General features: G+C 42.7%; 1 protein-coding gene and 1 long non-coding RNA gene across 6 annotated transcripts in view; one reads left to right on the forward strand and one right to left on the reverse strand.

The window, feature by feature from the left end:
- Window positions 1–14,880, reverse strand: LOC119237112 (uncharacterized). Its single transcript, XR_005123194.2, has 4 exons — window positions 14,729–14,880; window positions 5,974–6,044; window positions 4,467–4,594; window positions 1–437 (listed from the first exon to the last, which is right to left on the reverse strand). It is a non-coding gene; the product is annotated as an uncharacterized LOC119237112 (long non-coding RNA).
- The window catches only part of CAP1 (cyclase associated actin cytoskeleton regulatory protein 1), a 23,902-nt gene continuing 19,083 nt past the window's right edge, over window positions 14,514–19,332 (forward strand). For 2 of the 5 annotated variants that reach the window (XM_037501112.2, XM_037501109.2), the window contains exon 1: window positions 14,514–14,673. The gene's annotated coding sequence lies outside the window, so the exon portion shown is untranslated. Of the gene's footprint in view, window positions 14,674–14,976; window positions 15,090–19,332 lie in introns of those variants that run through there. The other 3 variants (XM_037501110.2, XM_037501108.2, XM_037501111.2) reach the window with 2 other exon arrangements.

Below are 19,332 nucleotides of genomic sequence, written 5' to 3' on the forward strand. Positions count from 1 at the left end.
GAAAGGATTACTCAGAGAACAAGGAGATAGAGCTAATTATAAATTATGAAACATTAATTTTTAAAAAAATATATGTCACGTACAAGGTTAAATATTGATGCAATACAAAGTTCCACAAAATGCAAGCACTTCCTACTATAGAAAGTAAAAGTCTCCTACAATCCCATTGTATGAGTGAATTATGCCAGCATAGTTTATGCTAACATCTCAAATGCCTAATAAGTTTATTTTTTACTTATGAAATCCAAAACAGGATTCATCACTGATCAATAAATTATTCTCCCCTAAGTGATGATTCAAGGAACCAACCTCCTTCCACCTTGTGTCTCTATTTTGACTGAACACAATGCTTCCAAAGTTGCAATAGAAGGAAAAAAGAGCATGGAGAATTGTCCATAATTCCACTGGCCAGATTTCCGGCACATGGCCACATCTACCTGCAAGGGAAGTTGAGAAATGTAAACTAATGAGTACAAAGAAAGAGATTTGCTGAACTGTTGACAGATGTCTGTCACACCTACCCCATGGATTGCTCTGTCAACAGTTTAGAGCAAAGTCCTCCAACTCCTTTGATATGCATATATTTATATAAGATAGCACATCTTGAACCAAAATGGAGTCATACTATGCATACTACTTACTATGCATAGGTAGGCAGATTCAGATATAACCTGTACTTATTTGTCATTCACATACATTCAGAATTGAGAATACACTGATTCAAACCACGGTAACCTCAAGCAGACATTACACACTGTTATTCAGATATTTTTCATGCCTACTCAGTAGTCACCCAGAACGCTGTTTCACATGCTAATCTGTGTGGGTGGTTTATCCCAAGTAAGAACAGTTATATGGGGAGTTGTTTACAGCTCAGTTGAGGTTTAGCTTCCTGTTGAGTTACCTTCTTCATGCCTTCTTTACTCTTTCAAAAGAAAATTCATATTCCTTATTTTTATATTGTTATAAACAACTTCATATGCAGATAGTCATTTCTCTCCTGCCTACAAACATACACACATATACACAATTTCATTACCTAGTTCCTTTCCACTCTGAGACAATCACTGTGATGTGTTCAATAAGCATTTTTGTATTTGTGTTCCTGCAAAGTGTATTGTTTTGTGTACATATATTTTAAATTTGCACAAGTGGTCTGTGTTTATAGCTTATTTTGACTCTTTAAAAACAGGGCCGTTTTTAAGTTCAAGATCCAACCATATTGTTAAATGTACAGCTAATCCATTGCTCTCAACTGCTATACATCGTCTCAGTGTACACTCACTACCTTTTATGTATTTGCTATTCATATGAAAGAAATCCAGATTTCTCTCTACAACTCTGCCCTATAAATAATGCTGCAATAAACATTCCAATTCTGGCCCCTTATAGGTGCATGTGTGAATTTCATTGAGCTATAGACTCAGGATCCCATTTGATAGGTGTAGGTATACAGATAGAATCTTGGATTGTGTGCCATGATACTACACTCCAGAATAGTTATACCAGTCTTTTTTATCCCTGTGAAAGGTTCCTATTTGCCCAGCAAAGTTCACCATCATCTAATTTTTGCTGTCTGAATAACTATAAAGCAATGTATCATTGTTAATTGATATTTTTCTGGTTATTATTAAGTTTAAACATCTCTTCATATGCTTACTACTCTTTTGAGTATATTACCTACTTGTGTACCTATTTTTAAAATTGGAGCTGTGTATTTTTCTTGTTGATGGGCAGGAGTTCCTTAACTTTTTTAGGTCAGGAATCCGCAAACTATAGTCCACAGACCAAATCTGGCTCACCTCCAATTTTTGTAAATGAAATTTTATTAGGACACAGTCATAATAACTTAGTACTTATGGCTGCTTTCCTGCTACAACAGTAGCACTCAAGAATTTGAATTATAAAGCTAGCTGAAAATGTTTAGTTTTATTCTTTACAGAAAGAGCTTCCAAATCCTACTCTACAAAGTAATCTCCTTTTGATATTTATACATGGCAAATAGCTCGTCCTTTTTGTCATTTGTCTTTTAACTTCATCTATACCAAAAATTAGATTTTTAATATAATCAAACCCGTCAATTTTTAACCTCATCATACATTTTTTTTTTTTTGAAGATTTATTTATTTATTTATATAAGCACTGGGTACAGTCAGAAGCGGGGGAGGGTGAGAAAATTCACCAGAGCCAGAGCGGAGAGCAGAGCAGGCAGACTGATGAAGTACACTGCTGAAGGGAGCAGCAGGCGGCAGGAGAGGTCTCCGCACCATGTGGGACCCTCACCCAGCAGCCAGGGATTGAACCAGCGGAGCAGAGGCTGCAGGCAGCTTCACAACCCAGCACTCAACCGCTGCGCCACCAGGGAGGCCCTCATCATACATTTTTAAAGTTAAAAAAAACTTTCCTGCCTGTAGGTTACAAAAATATCTTCCTACCTTTTTTTCATTAAAACCATAAGTTCATCTTTTTTGTTTAGGTCTTTAATGCATTTGGAGTCCACCTTTACAGGTAGCATTAGGGATTGAATATTATTTTTTCTCATATAATGAACCAATTTATCAAACTCCAGCCACTACACAACCTGATTAGCCTTTGTTCGAGTTTTAAATTATTATCTCACAGATCCAATTCTACTATTTATTGACAGCTCAGCAAAAATTAAGGTGAACCCTTATAAATATTTCCCTTGCCGTCTGGCATGATGTTAAACTTTATCAATGGAGAATGCTAGAGAAATAGTGGAGAAAAAGGAGGACTTTTTCTTTCTGTTCCTCCCCTTGCCTGGCTCTCGCAGTGTGCACTTTCTGTGGAACTGCACTTGCAGTACATGGCCTTTCCAGCATCTGGTTTCCACAGTGTGTAATGATCTGCAGTACCCAGTACCCAGCCGCCTCCCCTGGCACCCACTTGGATAGATTTCCAGCAAAGTCCAGTTGTGCAGCACCTTAGGGGCTCTGCTACCATTCAGTGATGAGATATGCCCTCTTCCATCCTTTCTGGATCTCAGACCAGAGGACGAGGGAGGGAGGCTCTTCCTTGGGCATTTGATCTTGCCCTGGAGGTAGTGGCTGTTTCTTACATCTGGGGTTCCTATATTTAGAGTTCTCTATTTCTTATGCCTCAATCTCCTGTTATAGATAATAGTTCTTTATATTAAGCATTCTCTGTTGAAATTACTATGTAGTTTCTCTTTCTTGGTTGGATTGACAGTCATATTTTCATTGATTTTACAGTGCACTTTAATCACATATTAAATTTCCATACTTTTACATAGGTATATCTCCTAGATTTCTATTTTGTTTTATTGGTCTAATTTAATTTTAATTGAGATAACAGATGCAAAGTATCTAGCTATTACATAGCATTTAGTAGGTATTCATTAAAAGGTAGCCATACTGATCATGGTAGACTATCCATCTTTGGTTTAATGTTATGGGCTGGAAGAAGGAAGGCAGCCCCAGTAAAGGAGTGGAGACCGTTTCTCAATTCAATCAATGTATGAATGAATGAAAGTCCAGAAAGTGCTGGATTAAGTCACTGCCTGAGCCACCATCCATATTTACATTCATGGATTCATTCCTGCAATGATTCTGAGAGATCTATTCTATAAGATTTAAATGTTATTAATCATATTAACCATAAACTTGTACAATGCAGCTTTATATAGTAACTCCAGTGAATATTCCAACTATTCATACATCTTTGTTTCTTTTACATTCTTGTTCCAAAAGGGGAGTTTCTTTCGCTATTTAAATATAACAGAGGGGGTCCTCCCTGGTGGCGCAGGGGTTAAGACGCAACCTATGAAACAATCCGCAGCCACTGCAGCACAAGTTCGATTCCTGGCCAGCCAGGGAGAAACCCACATGGTGGGACAGACCTCTCCTGTATCGCCCGCTGCTCCCCTCAGCAGTGTGTTTTGGTCTGTCTGCCTGTTCTGTTCCCCACTCTGTCTCTGATGAATCCTCTCACCGTCCCGTGCATCTCTGGCCTGTACCCCAATTCTTGTATAAAAATAATTAGACCTTTAAAAAATAAATAAATATAACTGAGGGGCCTTGCTGGTGGCGCAAGGAGTTAAGCACCACACTATGAAGCAATCCGCAGCCTCTGTAGTACGAGTTCAATCCCCAGCAGGCCAGGGAGCAACCCACATGGCACGGCAGACCTCTCCTGTCTCACCCACTGTTCCCCTCAGCAGTGTATTTCAGTTGGTCTGCCTGTTCTGTTCCCTACTCTGTCTCTGGAGAATCCTCTTACCCCCCATTTCTCTGGCCTGTACCCCAGCTGTTGTATGCAAAATAAATAAACATAACTGAGTTTATCTTTTATGTTTAGTTTTTTAACTTAAATAAAAATAAAATCTAAACAAATAGTAAAAACATCTCCTATTCTTGGAAGGGAGCAAATGTTCAATCTATCAAAATTAAGACATTTAGTATAAGTCTAATTATGAGCTTACTCACTTTTTTGAAATGCACAAAATAATACTTAAGTAGATTTTGTAGTCTTCAGAGATGTACATGATTTGTTCCTTCCCTTCCTGACGTGGAGTTATCCCTCCTCTTCAACCCGGACCAGACTTAATGACTCACTTGATCAACAGAATGCAAAGAAAATATTGTTGTTTCATAAGAAACATTGTAAGTTGCATCTGCATCTCTTAGAATGTTTTTTTCTTAAGACACTCCCTCTCAGACAGCCAGTTCTGGGTGCTAGCACACGCACAGACCACCTTGTACGCACTCTGACTAACAACCACAACTAAGTTCCCAGCTGAGCACTAACATCACCTTCCAGTTATGTAAATGAACCATCTTGAATATCTGGCCCAGTCAAGTCTTCACATGACTCCAGCCCAGTCACCATCTGTCAGCAATCATCGGAGACACCCCATGACTGCCCGATTGAACCTAGTCTACCCATTGCAGCATGGGAGATAAAAATTATTGTTTAAATTCACCAAGTTTTGGTGGTTTTACTCAGTAATAGATCACTGGGACAGAAAATGATGACAGAAGTGGTGTCACGCTGTGATAAAAAAAACTAAAACATGTGGCGATGGTTTGGTACCAGGTAGTGACTGGAAGCTGGAAGGGCCAAGATGACTATCAGTGAAGATGTGAAGGAAAGAAAGGAAGCTGTTATTTGTGGCTGGAGAAAAGGCAACTCTGGTGGTTATATGTAGAAAAAAAGTTCAGAAAAATGTCACCTGTGGTAAAACACAAAATAGAAAATATACTTAATGAATGGGTGAATTTGTCTAAGAAGATTTCTAGGCAGAATGTTCAAAATGCCAAGTGGTTTCTTTTAGCTGTCAATGATAAGGTACAGGGAGAGAGAGAAAGATGGGGAGAGAGAGATGCTAAAAAGGGAACTGTTCAGTTTTCTAAAAGAAGTTAGAAGACATATAACAGGCTTAAGTCAGTCTTTCTAGTGATCAAAAATTTCTCAAAGGGAGAATACTCAAGATAAAAATCAAGTCAAGCGTGCAGCTGCAAAACTCTTTGCTAATACTTTAGAAAGTTTTAAGTGCATGTTTCATGGATCCCTTCAAATAAATGAAGTGACTTCTAAGAACACTAGAATGCCTCTTAAACTCTTTTTCTTTCTAGACAAGAATCTTAAGTGTTTAAAAATCTTAAGGGTGCTTTCTATTACATACAGAATCTCAGATGAAGGTAGAGATCCTAATACCCTTGGCATATATTACAGAACCTCTAATATGTTTTTTTAAGATTTTGCATGATATGGACCCTGCATCTCTTTTACATCAGTCTCATATCACAGAATATAAATCTGTGGCCATTGTGGTATTTTCTCAGTCCTTTGATTGAACTCTTACACCTTTGGACCTTCATACTTTTTTTTTTTTTTAACATTTTGAAAGGACAGACTTATTAAGAAAAAGAGAAAGAAAAAGAGACAGATGCACCTGTAGAGCACCTGTATAGTGACAGGTGGGCAGGTTACCTTCACTCTTTTTCTCTCTGCTCACACTCCTCTTCCCCATTCTCTGGCAAACTCATACTCATTCTTCAGGCCTGAAATGAAATGACATGTCTTCAGAGTAACCTAATCTCCCCAGCTTAAGTCAGCTCATTCTCTTCTATGTTTCCATAATCTTCTGAACTTATGTTTGGCAGCATTTTGCTGCTGTAATTATTTTATCATGTTTGTCTTCCCTACTAGTCTATTAGATCCATAATAACAATATGTCCATTTATTCTCCTATTTATTCTACAGTGCCCAGTAGTGCCTGGCATGTAGTTAGATGCTCAAAAAGTATTTCCTGAATGACTAACAGTCAGGGAAGGTCACAGTAGCACTGACCTTTTGGCATAGGTTAGAATTGCCTGAGGCTACACCCCCACCTACATTCTTCCTTAAGGGAAGTTGTGTCAGGGGATGTGGAAGTACTCAATGACTTCATGCACTGTCTAGGACAATGTGACCATAGATGCGTCATAGTTTTACTTATTGGAGTGGAAAATTAGGAGAAACCTGAACAGCCCCTAATTGTGCAATAATGTGGAAATGGCTTCATACAAGTATTGTCTAATATATCTAATCCTCATATAGAGCCTTGCATAGGGTCCAACATGCAAAATGCATTTAAAGGGGGGCTATTCTACAATAGTTGAATGGGGGTTGGGGCAGATTTTGATCTCTTGGACGTCCACAATTTTTCATTTTCCCTCCCTGATTTTTCTGGCCTTCCTCCCCAAGTCAGGAAGGCTTTCCAGTTTTCAGCTCTAGTCTCTCTTTTAAAGACAGGGCACAGTTTCTGTTTAGTTTCCACGAGGCACTCCCAAATGTTGCCTTTGTTGTATTGTTGTTGTTAAACTGACTCAAGTTGGTTTTCTATTTCTCGCAATTAAAAACAAAAACAAAAACCTTAAATACTACTCTTGCAGTTTGAGAATCACTTACGTAATGGAAAGAGAATTGGCTTTGGAGTCAGAAAACAGGTTTCAGATCTAGGTTCTGACTTCAAGAAAGTTAACCATTTTCAACCTCATTTTTCTTTTGTGAATTTTTAAAAATCAGTAAGAACTCCAACAATCAAAAGAATCTATATTGAGCATGTTCTTAACAAATGTTAATAAGATAAAGTCTTATTAGAAGACTCTCCTACCCCCTCCTAATTGAAGTGGATTGTTGAATTCAGTGCAGCCAAAATGAGCAAGGCTGCCATCTTGTGGCAATACACTGACACAGTGTCTACTGTCTTTTAGCACAGTTGAAGCAAGATGTTCAATAACCTAAAACAAGATAAAATGATGGCAGACACACCAGAGAGAGACTGGAATGAAAATAATAGCTAAAGACAAGAAGCAAGGGCACTTCATCATTGAAAAGAACATGAGACAGAACTTTTCGAAACTGTCACATGTAGCAGAAAGGCCAGGGGAAGGAACAGAAAGAAGTGACAAGGAAGGAGGAAGTGAACAAGTTGTTAAATATATCGTTCAGGCCAGGGTTGACATGCATTTGCCTTGACATCTAAATTGATACTACCTCCCCCTTCAACAAACTTCGAAAATCATTAACAAACACCGGATACCATAATCCTTATAATACCATTGTCCCAGGCAATTCAAACGCCACTCCTGTTTCTTAAGTCAATGTTTCATCTTCTCCTATACCTTATTATAATATACTACTGCTAGCAACTGTATTAATGACGAGGCCACTGCACATCAAGGGTTATTATCACTCCACTTAACACCAAGACTGGAGTCCCCATTTCTGTCCAATCCAATTCAGAATCCCATTCTGAGAATCTGCTTTAAAGGGTCACTTCTACTACCAAATTTTTTAGACTTAATTTTCCCCCAAAGTAGAGCCTGAGAAAAGGCTTGCAAATAGGTAGTTTATTTTCAGAAGTGATCCAAGAAACAGGAATGGGAGATTAGGAAGGACAAAACTGGTAAACCAGGAAAGCAGATCTGAGGATAAGTGACCCAGAAGGTGACTGCCTTCGCATGTGGGGCCTGAGTCCCTGGGAGAAACTCTGAGTCGGTGCATTATGTGCCTCTTCATTGTCCAGTCAAGGGGAGGAAGAGCTCCTGTCCTTCATTGGCCAAGAATTTCCCCATTGCTGGATAACTCCCTTGCACTCTTAAGTTTGTACTTTCAGGTTGACACACAAGACAACATGGCTGTGCAGGTTTCCACAGACATCCCAAGAAGTGAATTCCAGGTAAGAAGCCCTGGGCAGAAAACAAGAGCCATTTGGAGGAGCAATAGCAGCTTTGGACTGCACCTGGTAGCCACAGTAATGGCTTGAGCAGAAAGGTGAGCGAAGGCCAATGAGCACAAAATTAACCAGTGTGTGGTAGTGTTTTACCCACAGCCAAATTAGATGAATCTCAGAAGAAAAGAGTAAATGTGGAATGGCAGTTCTATTATACTGAATACACTATTATTCTATTATATCTAATTAAATATTTATCTTTATATCTCTGTGATTCTAAAAAGCCTATTAAAAAGGGATAAGAGAATTGTTGGCATGCAATAAAGGAAGGAGGATTGTTGATATAGCCAGAGGATTTCTAGTTCATTTTATTACCCAAAGAAGGAATGCTTCCATCAAAAGATAGGAAAAGATCCACTAGATTGGAAATTAAGGCTACCATTAGCCAATTTGGGCTTGTCATACTGGCACGTGATTAAATAAACAAAAAGTTAACTCAGTACTGTGCTTGGACCAGTTTGTATAGGCTCACAGGAGTCAACTGAATGCATGTATTAAGTTTTCTATTGCTACTACCACAAATATAGTGACTCAACACAATATAAATTTATTATCTTACAGTTTTGGAAGCCAGAAATCTAAAATGGGTTGTATAGGGCTAAAATAAAGGTGTCAACACAGCTATGTTTCTTCTGGAGACTAGGAGAAAATCTGTTCCTTATCTTTTTCAGATTCTAGGGACAGCCCACATTCCTTGCCAGCATTACTAAGACCTTTGCTTTCATTGCCACTTAACTTTTCTGACTCTGATGCTCCTGCTTTCCTCTTCCTCTTATGAAGATCCATGTGCTTATATTGGCCCTACCTGGATAATCATCCCATTTCAAGATTCTTAATTTAATTAAACCTGCAATTCCCTTTTGTCAGGTAAGGTAGTACATTCATAGGTTAGGTAGTACATAGGTTAGGTAGTACATTCATAGGCACACTTTTCTCAACTCCACATTCAGAGACACAACGTCAATAGATTAAAATTGGCCATGTTGGGAGTAGTTATACTACAGAATTTGGCAAATGCTATATATCAGGGTTTTTGCTCCTGGAGAGCCTTTTGTTAAACTTTACCTGCATATCTTTGATTGTAGTGATTGACTAGGATGAATAAGCCTATTAAAAAGTGATAAGAGAATTGTTGACATGAATAAAGGAAGGAGGATTGTTGACATAGCCAGATGATTCCAAGGGGACCTCCTATTCCTGCCCTGTTTGGTGCAGAAAATAATGGGAATATTATTTAGGCAGTGCCATCAAGGTCTCCAATCCCTCAGGAAATAAGATTTGGGTCATCCATAGAAAATTCAATTACAACCCCAACTAGAAGCAATGTAATCAAGTACTTAGGTGGAAGTGATATATACCACTTCTGGATCAGGGACTTGAAGAAGATGGCATCCCACCTTCCTGCCCTTTCTCTTCCTATCACTATGACCCCGATGAACTGAGGTGTTGGTTGAAGACAGAGAATATGGAATGGATAGGAGACATATGAGGTCAAAATTACCAATTAAAAGTCTAGTGATCAGTAACAAAGATTTCTTACTATGTCAATTAAATATTTTCAGATTGTATCTAATTGTCTTCTCCTTTCCCCCCTCACCCCATATCCATATATACACAAGTAGTAAGTTTTAGTGGTTCAGTTAATTTATTTTTTTAAAGATTTATTTATTTATACAAGAACAGGGGTACAGGCCAGATGCGTGGGAGGGTGAGAGGATTCACCAGAGACAGAGCGGGGAACAGAACAGGCAGACTGACGAAATACACTGCTGAGGGGAGCAGCGGGCGAGACAGGAGAGGTCTGCCGTGCCATGTGGGATTCTTGCCGGTCGGCCAGGATTGAACCAGCGCTGCACAGGCTGCGGACAGCTTCACAGTGCTTAGCTCAACCAACTGTGCCACCAGGGGAGGCCCTTGGTGGTTTACTTTAAGCTTCAGTCCATTGGCTACAGAACACTGAGGTAGGCTCATCATTTAACTGGAGGAGGGCTGAATTTATTCAGAAATCCTGGACATGGATCTAGATGAAGTAACTGATGAGAGTTGATTGATTCCTCTTTGCAGTGGGGGTGCTGGGTAAGTGCAGTGACAGCAATTTAGGTTATAAAAAAGGGATTGTTTTAGTGAGGATTTTTGTTGTGTTTCATTTTTTGAAATATATAAAGAAGGGCATATGTTGCTATGGGGCAGGCCCAAGGGCTTATTACAGTGGATATCTAGCATTCTTATTGGGCTCTCAGCACCTGCACCCCTTTCATCTATTTGGGCAATGCCCCAAATGAACAGAGAATGCACCTAACACCATCCAAACTGAGACCCAGGCATCCCATTCTCTTTAGTTTGGGTTCCCTGAGACATCTGAGTTAGAGAAGGAAAAACAATGGCTAAAGAGTGCATTAGTAAGCAGGTCACTGCTATGGGCAACTGGAGCTCGGTCCCTCTGGGACCCTCTATACACTATGAAATGTGCACCTTGGAAGTATCCCTTTGAGAGATGAGGAAGCTGAAAAATTTGTTGACCATTCCTTTGATTCTATGAGACAGAAAGCACGGGAAGTTTTGTGTGGTTTCTTGGTGACCTTTAGCTTTCCATTTTTCTGATTTATTAATTCTTTTTTATACAAGAACTGGGGTACAGGCCAGAGGCTCGGGAGTGTGAGAGGATTCACCAGAGACAGAGCGAGGAGCAGAACAGGCAGATGACCGAGAACACTGCTGAGGGTGGGCAGTGGGCAAGACAGGAGAGGTCTGCCCCGCCATGTGGGAATCTCCCTGGCAGGCCGGGATCGGACCCCTGCTGCAGAGGCTGCGGACAGCTTCACAGCGCTGGGCTCAACCGTCTGCACCACTGGGGAGACCCCTAGCTTTCCAGTTTTAGATGCTAAAATTTCCCTTTCCTCTTTCTTTAAACATGATGTGTTGGCTTGGGTTTCAACAACCCACACTTACAGCTATAAGGGTAAGTTGAAGTGAATCTCAAAGATTTTGACTCTAAGATTACTGGACCAGTAAAACTGCCTACCTTCATTTTTCTTGTGACAAAAATATCCTTTGTCCACCCAATGTCACCACAGCCAAAGGCATTCATATTTATCTAGTCTTACCTGCAGCCACCGGCACAGGTCTGTACTCTGAATGAAAAGGGTAGCGTTATAAAGAAGCAGATGCTATGGGAAAACTTTGTGGTAGGGCAGTCATGGTGGTGGTTCTGGGGGCACAATGACATTTCAGACATTATGCTGCTTCCTGATGGCCTTCACCAGGTACACAGGCAATAGACTCTGTATTGAATAATAATTAATACCCATTGAGTTTTTGCTGAGTCAAGTATTTTACAAATTTTCTTTACTAATTATCCTATCAGTCATTCAAGATGGATATTAATATCTTTCTATGAGGTTAATTGACTTGACAAAGATCTCATGGTTACTAGTGGCAGAGGCAGGTTTAGATCAGAGTCATGTCAAAGCCAGATCTTAACCACTACCTAATATTGCCAATATCTCTTTTGCCAACTTACAATTTTTAGACCTGAGACCCTAATTCAGGCTGGAGCCTGGGGCCCTATCCTAGGAGCAGGGAGAAAGATGGCTTCACATAGATTGTTGCCTGTTGTCTGTCATCTGCCCCTTCTGGCAGGGTGATACAGGATCTGCCCAAATGCAGACAGGCTTGAAGCCAGGCTGCACAGATGTAGGCAAGCCTCTGAGCCAGGCTGGGAATGGCTCCAAATGAACCGCCAGACTTTGGTGTCTGAATCTCTGAGAGATAAGGAGAATTTGGGGTGGCACCCCCAGAGACAAAGCGAAAATTCAGGCAAAGAAAAGAAAGTAGCAAAATACATGAAGAGTGAGAAAATCAATCATGTGAGAATCAATCAACTCTGTTGGCAATTCTTGCTTACAAAATATTAACTGCACTCTTTTCTTTCTCTTCCCAAGCTGGATTTTGAAGTCTAAGACTCATAGTCCCCAAATACAGATTTCTATTAAATAACTCTAATCTCAAGGAAGAAGTTAAAAGATAATTGTACAAATCACAATTTAATTAGGATTGTGATGACTGCTGGAAGAAAGTAATATTCAATGGGAGTGTGTATCTGGAGAACTAGATCCAGTCTGAAGGTTCATATTTAAATCCTCCTCTTTCCATTTATCTTCCTCCTTGTCGTCATTCTCACTATTCCCTTTATAATAATGGTGTCTTCAGCATTGCCTCCTCTGCTGCATCCCCATACCATAGTCTTGATTCAGACCTGTCTTCTTAATAGGTCATCCCACCTCTTTTATTTTTTTCTCCACTCAAGCCCATGCCCCACCCACAGCTAGAACTGTATTTCTAAAATGTGATCTGATCAGCTCCTCCTTACTTTCACATTAAGGTTTTGCTTCTTGACTGGCGTGCTTGTTCAACCCAGCCTTATCTTCTCTTCCTCTCCTACAGGAACCTCTCACTTCTGGAAGTTACAGATGCCCATCTCCATTGCTGTTTTACTCATGTGTGCTCTGAAATGTTCTATTCATCCATCTAAGCCCAGGAAATGAATATTCTGAATTCAGGGCACTCACTGAACCAGTGCCTGATGATATCTCCCCGTGCATGACTCACTGGATTCCGGGCATTGGGCAAGATCAATGAGAAGGAATGTTAGAACTCAGCAGTCAGCACGTCTTTTGATGACCAGCCCAGAGAGCAACACCTGCTTCCACACTAGAGAGTAAAGTCTAAAAGGGCAGTGACAGGGTGTATCTTGTGCACTACTTGACTTCTGGGTGTGCCTGGTACAAAGCAGCATGGTGCTTTGCACAGAGGAAGCACTCTATAATTTCTTCAGTGTATACATAAGTGAAGAAAAGAAAGTGATACACACTGCTCTGAAACTGCCTCCCCTGGAGTGACAAGTGTGTACCTGTTTAGTTTTTAAAAGAATTCCTAGGGGCAGAGGTTGTGATTTACTCATGCACATTCTCTTTACAAAGAAATCACTTTATAAAGGGGCTTCACACAGGTTACTGCTTTTGTTTCTTATTATAACCCCATAAATTATTACCCCCATTTTATAGTTGAGGAAACTTTCTTCCTTCCTGTTCCCTCCTCTCTCTCCCTTTCTTCCGGGATGCATAAAGTTTCTCTAATCCAGAAAAAAGGCTAAATGCAGAGCTGATTATGAGCACCAGGGAGGCTATTTGCCCTGGGCCTCACACACAAGAAGGACTCAAACCTTTTAATACTATGTCCGAATGTGTATGCTTGTTTTTAATGGATTTAAAATATACTACAAAATTTTGTGCCATATTTTACCAGGTGGTTTTTCTTTTACACATACTGGGAGTCATAAAATTGAGAAGTGACCTAGGTTCAGAGAAATGAAGTAAGGTGACCAAAGTCTGACTTCTAGTAAATTGCCTAAGCCAGGACAGGGACCAGAACATCTCAACCAGGGGCATCACTGCCTTAAACACCTGAATCCAATACGGTCTATCATAGGAGTTCAACTCACGGGATTTGGAGTCGTTAGTGGTGTTACCTTCCAAGTTCCAGCACTTAATTTTTATTCAGCTTCCTCATTTGAAAACTGGTGGCCATAATGGTACCTGCCACAGAGTTCCTATTATGCTTCTGAAAATACACTTGAAGCATTCAGCACAGGCCTGGCATGTACTCAGCCTGCAGTAAATGCTGTTATTATAAGAACTGTATTGGTTGAGTGAGTGACTCTAGCATATAACGTGTGCATTCAACTGGAAGCTTGGAGCTGTCACAGTCATTCAGCTGAAGGGGTGGGAACTGTGGCACTCGCCAATTATTTCTGGAAATAAATCTTTGTGGGAGGATAATCGCCGGTTGCAAAGAGTGAGCCTTGAGGGAACAAAGCTTGATCCCCACGCCCTAGCAGCACGGAAGTCTCCCCTGTGGGCCGCAGCCCGGGGCACTGATGCTGTCCAGGCCGGGGCGAGCTACCTCAGAAACCAGGTTTTAATGGCGTACAGCAGGGGCCCCCGCTCATCTTATTCTCGGGGACCACACCCCGAACGCTGGCAGGAAGGACTCCAGAACCGCGGGGCGGATGCTTCCGCGAGGCCCAGACCTGACCATCTATGGTCACAGAGCGCGCGGAGCAAACAGGAAGCGGGGCGACCTTCCACCTCCCAGCCCCGGGCGGAGAGAGCGGGGCGCGGCAGGCCCGCCAAGAAGCGGGGGGCTGCCCCTCCCGCACACAGGTGCCCCCAGAACCCAGTCCAGAACAATCGCCCACCCACGTCACAGACGGGGAAACCGGGGGAGGCAGGCCCAGAGAGGCGGAGCCCAGCCTCCCCGACCACGGACACAGCCGCGGGGGATTTCTACCTTCCACACAATCCAGGACCCCTTCCAAACCGGGGTGTAAAGGGACCGTGAGGCCAAACTGACAGGTGAATTAACCACTCATCTGTTCTCTTGTTCTGGAGGTCGAGCTTAGCCACTCACTTCGGCTCTTCCCTGGCCCGGGCGGTTCCGGCTTCTGGAGTTGACAGAGGGGCGTGGCCTATCCTCGGACACGCCCCCGGGCCGCTTCCGCCTCGGGGAGGAGCTCTTCTGAGCGTGCCTGCGGGCCCTGAGGATTCGCTCTCTGGCCCGGAAGGCAGCTAGGGGGCGGAGTCACGCGCGGGGCGCCCAGACGTCCTCCTCGCCGCGGCTCCGGCGGGGCGTGGCTGCCGGCCGGGCATTTCCGGTGGGGGTGCCGCGCCCAGTGAGGGCCCGGAAGTGGGTCGCGCGAAGATTGCTGGGCGGTTCTTGCCGGAAGTGGAGAGCGGCTGATCGCAGTCCTGAGGTGAGGCAGAACTCTGAGGTGAGGGTGCGCGGCCAGTAGGGGCCGGGGTCCCTCCCGCGGCCTGCTGGCACCTGGAGTTGCTAGTGTCCCTCTGGCCTACGCTCGTGTGGTGAGCGGTGCTGCGGGGGTCGGGGTGGAGACTCTCAGGCCGACCCGGGATCCTGGGCGCGGTCTCTTGAGGTGGGGCCGGGGTGACCAGCGGAGCCTGGCTCTCCTGGGGAGGCCCCTCGCTGGATTTCGCTGTCGTGACCCTCAGCCCCTGCGGAGGCCGGACTCCTGTGTTGTCCTCACCGAAAGGAACCCGCGAGACCCTAGAGTCTTCTCTGCCCCCATGTCTCCCCCATCTTACGGATGGGTAAATTGATGCTCGGAGAGAGGAGGCTGGTGTGAGAGCATATGGGGGGTAGGAGGACCGGCATCAAGACCTCAGCTCAGATCTTTCTCATGTTGTTCTCCTGGTTCCCCTTTCTTCCCTTGAGTGGTCTTCCGGTCGGTGTCGAGTCCGGCAGCTGCGGGTTACGGGCCCGCCGCTGCAGGAACTTTTTTTTTTTTAATGTAGCCTGTTTACTTTGCTTGGGAAGTTTTTAAAAAGAGAGAGGGGCAGCGTGTTGTACTTGCCTCAGATCGCCTCTCCTCCCCGCTAGGAGGGAGTTAACTTTATTGAAGGTGTTGCATACGCCCGGATCAGAAATCAGATGGCTCAGGTTTGGACTGGTCAGATACTGCCATATACCTTAGCCGTAGATGCCTTATATAACTTCTCCGAGCCTCGTTTTTCTCATCTTTTAAGTGATCTCTACTCAGTCACAGAATTAAATTCAGTGTAACAACTTGTGTTTATTCTGTGTCAGGTACTCTGCCATTCCCTGGAATGCAGTCTTGAAACAAGAAACTAGAACCGTCCTCATGAGCCAACAGTGTTTGCATGGACCTTTAAGAAGTACTTTTTTTTTTTTTTAAAGATTTATTTATTTATGCATACAAGAGCTGGGGTACAGGCCAGAAGTGTGGGGGGTGAGAGGATTCACCAGAGACAGTGTGGAACAGAACAGGCAGATTGACTGAAATACACTGCTGAGGGGAGCAGCCCGTGAGTCAGGAGAGGTCTGCTGCACCATGTGGGTTGCTCCTGGGGGAGGGGGGGTGTCAAACTCGTGCTGCAGTGACTGCTTATAGCTTCATAGGTTGCGGTTGCCTCTTAACCCCTTGTGCCACCAGGGAGGCCCCCCTTTAAGAAGTACTTATAAATCAGTGTTAGGAAGATAGAATAGTGTGCTATGGAAATAAGGGATAAGGGGCTCAGGAAAACATCCCTACTGTAGAAGCAGTTTAAGAGGAATGTTGAGGATGAGTAGGAAAAAAGCTAGAGTGGTAATGGGAACATATTACACAGAGTTTCTATCAGTTGAAATTCTTTGTGGGGATCCCTGTTCAAGTGAAAAAAGGGGGGACAACCCAGCAATTCATTGTTCACCTAATACTGATTAAACCATTGGTATGTGTGAGGCACTTAATAAGTGAAACACTGTGCTGATGGCTAAGAATACCGTTGTGCTCATGGAGTGGAGGAGAGAAGAGACTGAAAAGTAAATCAGGGGTGGCTCACAGTGTCAGTGCACTTTGTGAGCACAGGGCTGTGAGAGAATAGGGGAGGAGTACCTGAGCCAGACTTTGAGGAGGAAATGGGAGGTTAAGTCGTGCAGGATTTATTTAGTCTTACAAAGAATCTGGGAAAGGGATTTCCAGACAATACAAATGCCAGGACATGGAGATCTGGTCTTGTGAAAGGCCATGGCTAGTTCATTGTGGCTGGAAGTTGGGTAATGCTTGAAGAAGTGGAGGAAGTAGGAAGTGGGGAGTCAGATATGAAGGACCTTGTAAACCATACTGAGGAATTTGTGTTTTACCTAGAAGACAATGGGGAGGCTTTGATGGGTCATATGTAGAAAATGATGTGATCAGATTTGTGTTTTAGAAAGTTTAGTGTGTGGAGGGCCTCCCCGGTGGCGCAGTGGTTGAGCGCTGTGTTGCGAGGCTGCCCGCAGCCTCTGCTGTGCCGGTTCAATCCCCGGCTGCTCCCCGGCCACCAGAGGAGGGTCCCACATGGCATGCAGACCTCTCCTGCCGCCCGCTGCTCCCCTCAGCAGTGAACTTCGGTCCTTCTGCCTGCTCTGCTCCCCACTCTGGCTCTGCTGAATTCTCTCACCCTCCCGCGCTTCTGACTGTACCCAGTGCTTGTATAAATAAATAAAAATAAATCTTTAAAAAAAAAAAAAGAAAGTTTAGTGTGTGGAATGGGAAAGGACATTATGGGAAAGTAGACCAGTGTTTGGAAGCTGTTGCCATAGCCATGACTTGCGCTAAGACAGTGACTTGCGCTAAGAAGAGGGATCAGATTTAAGCACTATTTTAAAAGCACTATTTTAATTCATAGAATTAGAGGCTGTTTTTAGGAATGAAGAAATTGCCTGGTTTTCTGGCTTGGGGACCTGAGTAGTACCATTCACGGGATGGGTAATGTGAAAGAAGGGTAAGTTGGTAGGTTGCATGGAAAGAAAATGAATTTTGGGTATATCAGTTGCATTTGAGTAGTTTGCAGCATAACCAGGCAGCGTTGACTAAGCATGGTATCCCATCCAGAGGAAATAGCAAGAGCAAAGATGCAGAGGCAGGAGAGGGCTTATATTGTTCAGTGAAGTACTGGAGCCTGGAGTTTGTGGCAGATGATAAGAGGTAGATGTCTGCTAGGTTGTAAAGGGCTTTTGAGCCTTGTTTGAATGCATTTGGATTTTGCTCTCCAGCTAGCAGTTTGTTCATTGTGTAAGTAGCTATGTTCATGAAATATCTGTAGGAATGTCCCACCTTTCTCTTTTCCAGAAGTACGTCATCAATCAGGTAGATATATTTTATGTCTCAGAAGAATTTAAAATGGTGGCAGTGGAAGTACTTTGTCAGGTACACCCTGTCATGCAAACTGAAAATTGAGATTCAGTGAGTGTATTTTTGCTTTGAAGATGTTAACTGTTTAGTTTGTAAAATGTTTTATTTTCAGCCTGAGGGATGATCTTTTTTTCCTCACCCCTTTTCTTGGTTTTACACAAATTTGTTTAATTAAACATTTTTTTAAACTAGTACTGATCCTTTAAAACGTAACTTCTTCAAGTTTTTTTGTGAAGTATTGAGTCAAAGATTCATTTTACTTAAGCCAGCAAATGCAGTGTCATTGGAAATTCAACTCTCTGGTTTGAAATTTAATCCTGAGATTTAAAATCCAAGATCCTCAAGTCATATTTTACTCTGTGCTAGTGATTATTTCCTTTTGAATTGTCATCATCATCATCTTTTTTTGCTTTCTACTACCCTGGCTTTCATACCTATTCTTCAACTTCTTCACCACAACCCAGATGAATTTCTAAAAAAGAACCATTTCATCTTGTAGCTCTTCATTGATTTCCTGTTCCCAGAGAATTAAGTCTAAACTCCATTGTACAGTTTACAAATTTCTTTTTTTTTTCCTTTTTTTTTTTAAAAAGATTTATTTATTTATGCATACAAGAGCTGGGATACAGGCCAGTGATGCGGGGGGTGAAAGGACTCACCAGAGACAGAGTGGGGAACAGAACAGGCAGATTGACTGAAGTACACTGCTGAGGGGAGCAGCGGGTGAGTCAGAAGAGATCTGCTGCACGATGTGGGTTGCTCCCTGGCCGGCCAGGGATTGAACTCGTGCTGCAGAGGCTGCAGACAGCTCCATAGGCTGTGTCTTAACCCCCTTGCACCACCAGGGAGGCCCCAGTTTGCAAAATTCTCCACAGTCAGACCCTTACCTTAGTTTTCATTGGATGGTACAGATTGATATTGTCCTAAACTACTATATTAGCATTTTGGGGGCAACCTTCTGTGCTTCCATTTTGTTCCTTATTACTTTAGAACAGGGTTTCTCAGCTGTGGCACAGTTGACTGACGTTTTGGGCAAGAGAGGTGCAGGGGGTGAGAGGATTCACCAGAGACAAAGTGGGGAGCAGAACAGGCAGATTTATTGAAATACACTGCTAAGGGGAGCAGTGGGCAAGACAGGAGAGGTCTGCTGCACCGTATATGGGTGAGCTCCTTGTTTGGGGATTGAACTCAGGCCTTAGTCGTAATAGCCCTGGAGACTTAACCCCTAGGCCCTGTAGTGTCATCTTTTAATTAACACAGCTACAGCATGTAACTACTACTACTTGATATACCATCATGTAAACATAATAAGAATGAAGGT

This window comes from Talpa occidentalis, unplaced genomic scaffold, assembly GCF_014898055.3.
Source record: "Talpa occidentalis isolate TD23 unplaced genomic scaffold, MPIMG_talOcc4v2.1 talOcc4.9, whole genome shotgun sequence".
Classification (NCBI taxonomy): domain Eukaryota; kingdom Metazoa; phylum Chordata; class Mammalia; order Eulipotyphla; family Talpidae; genus Talpa; species Talpa occidentalis.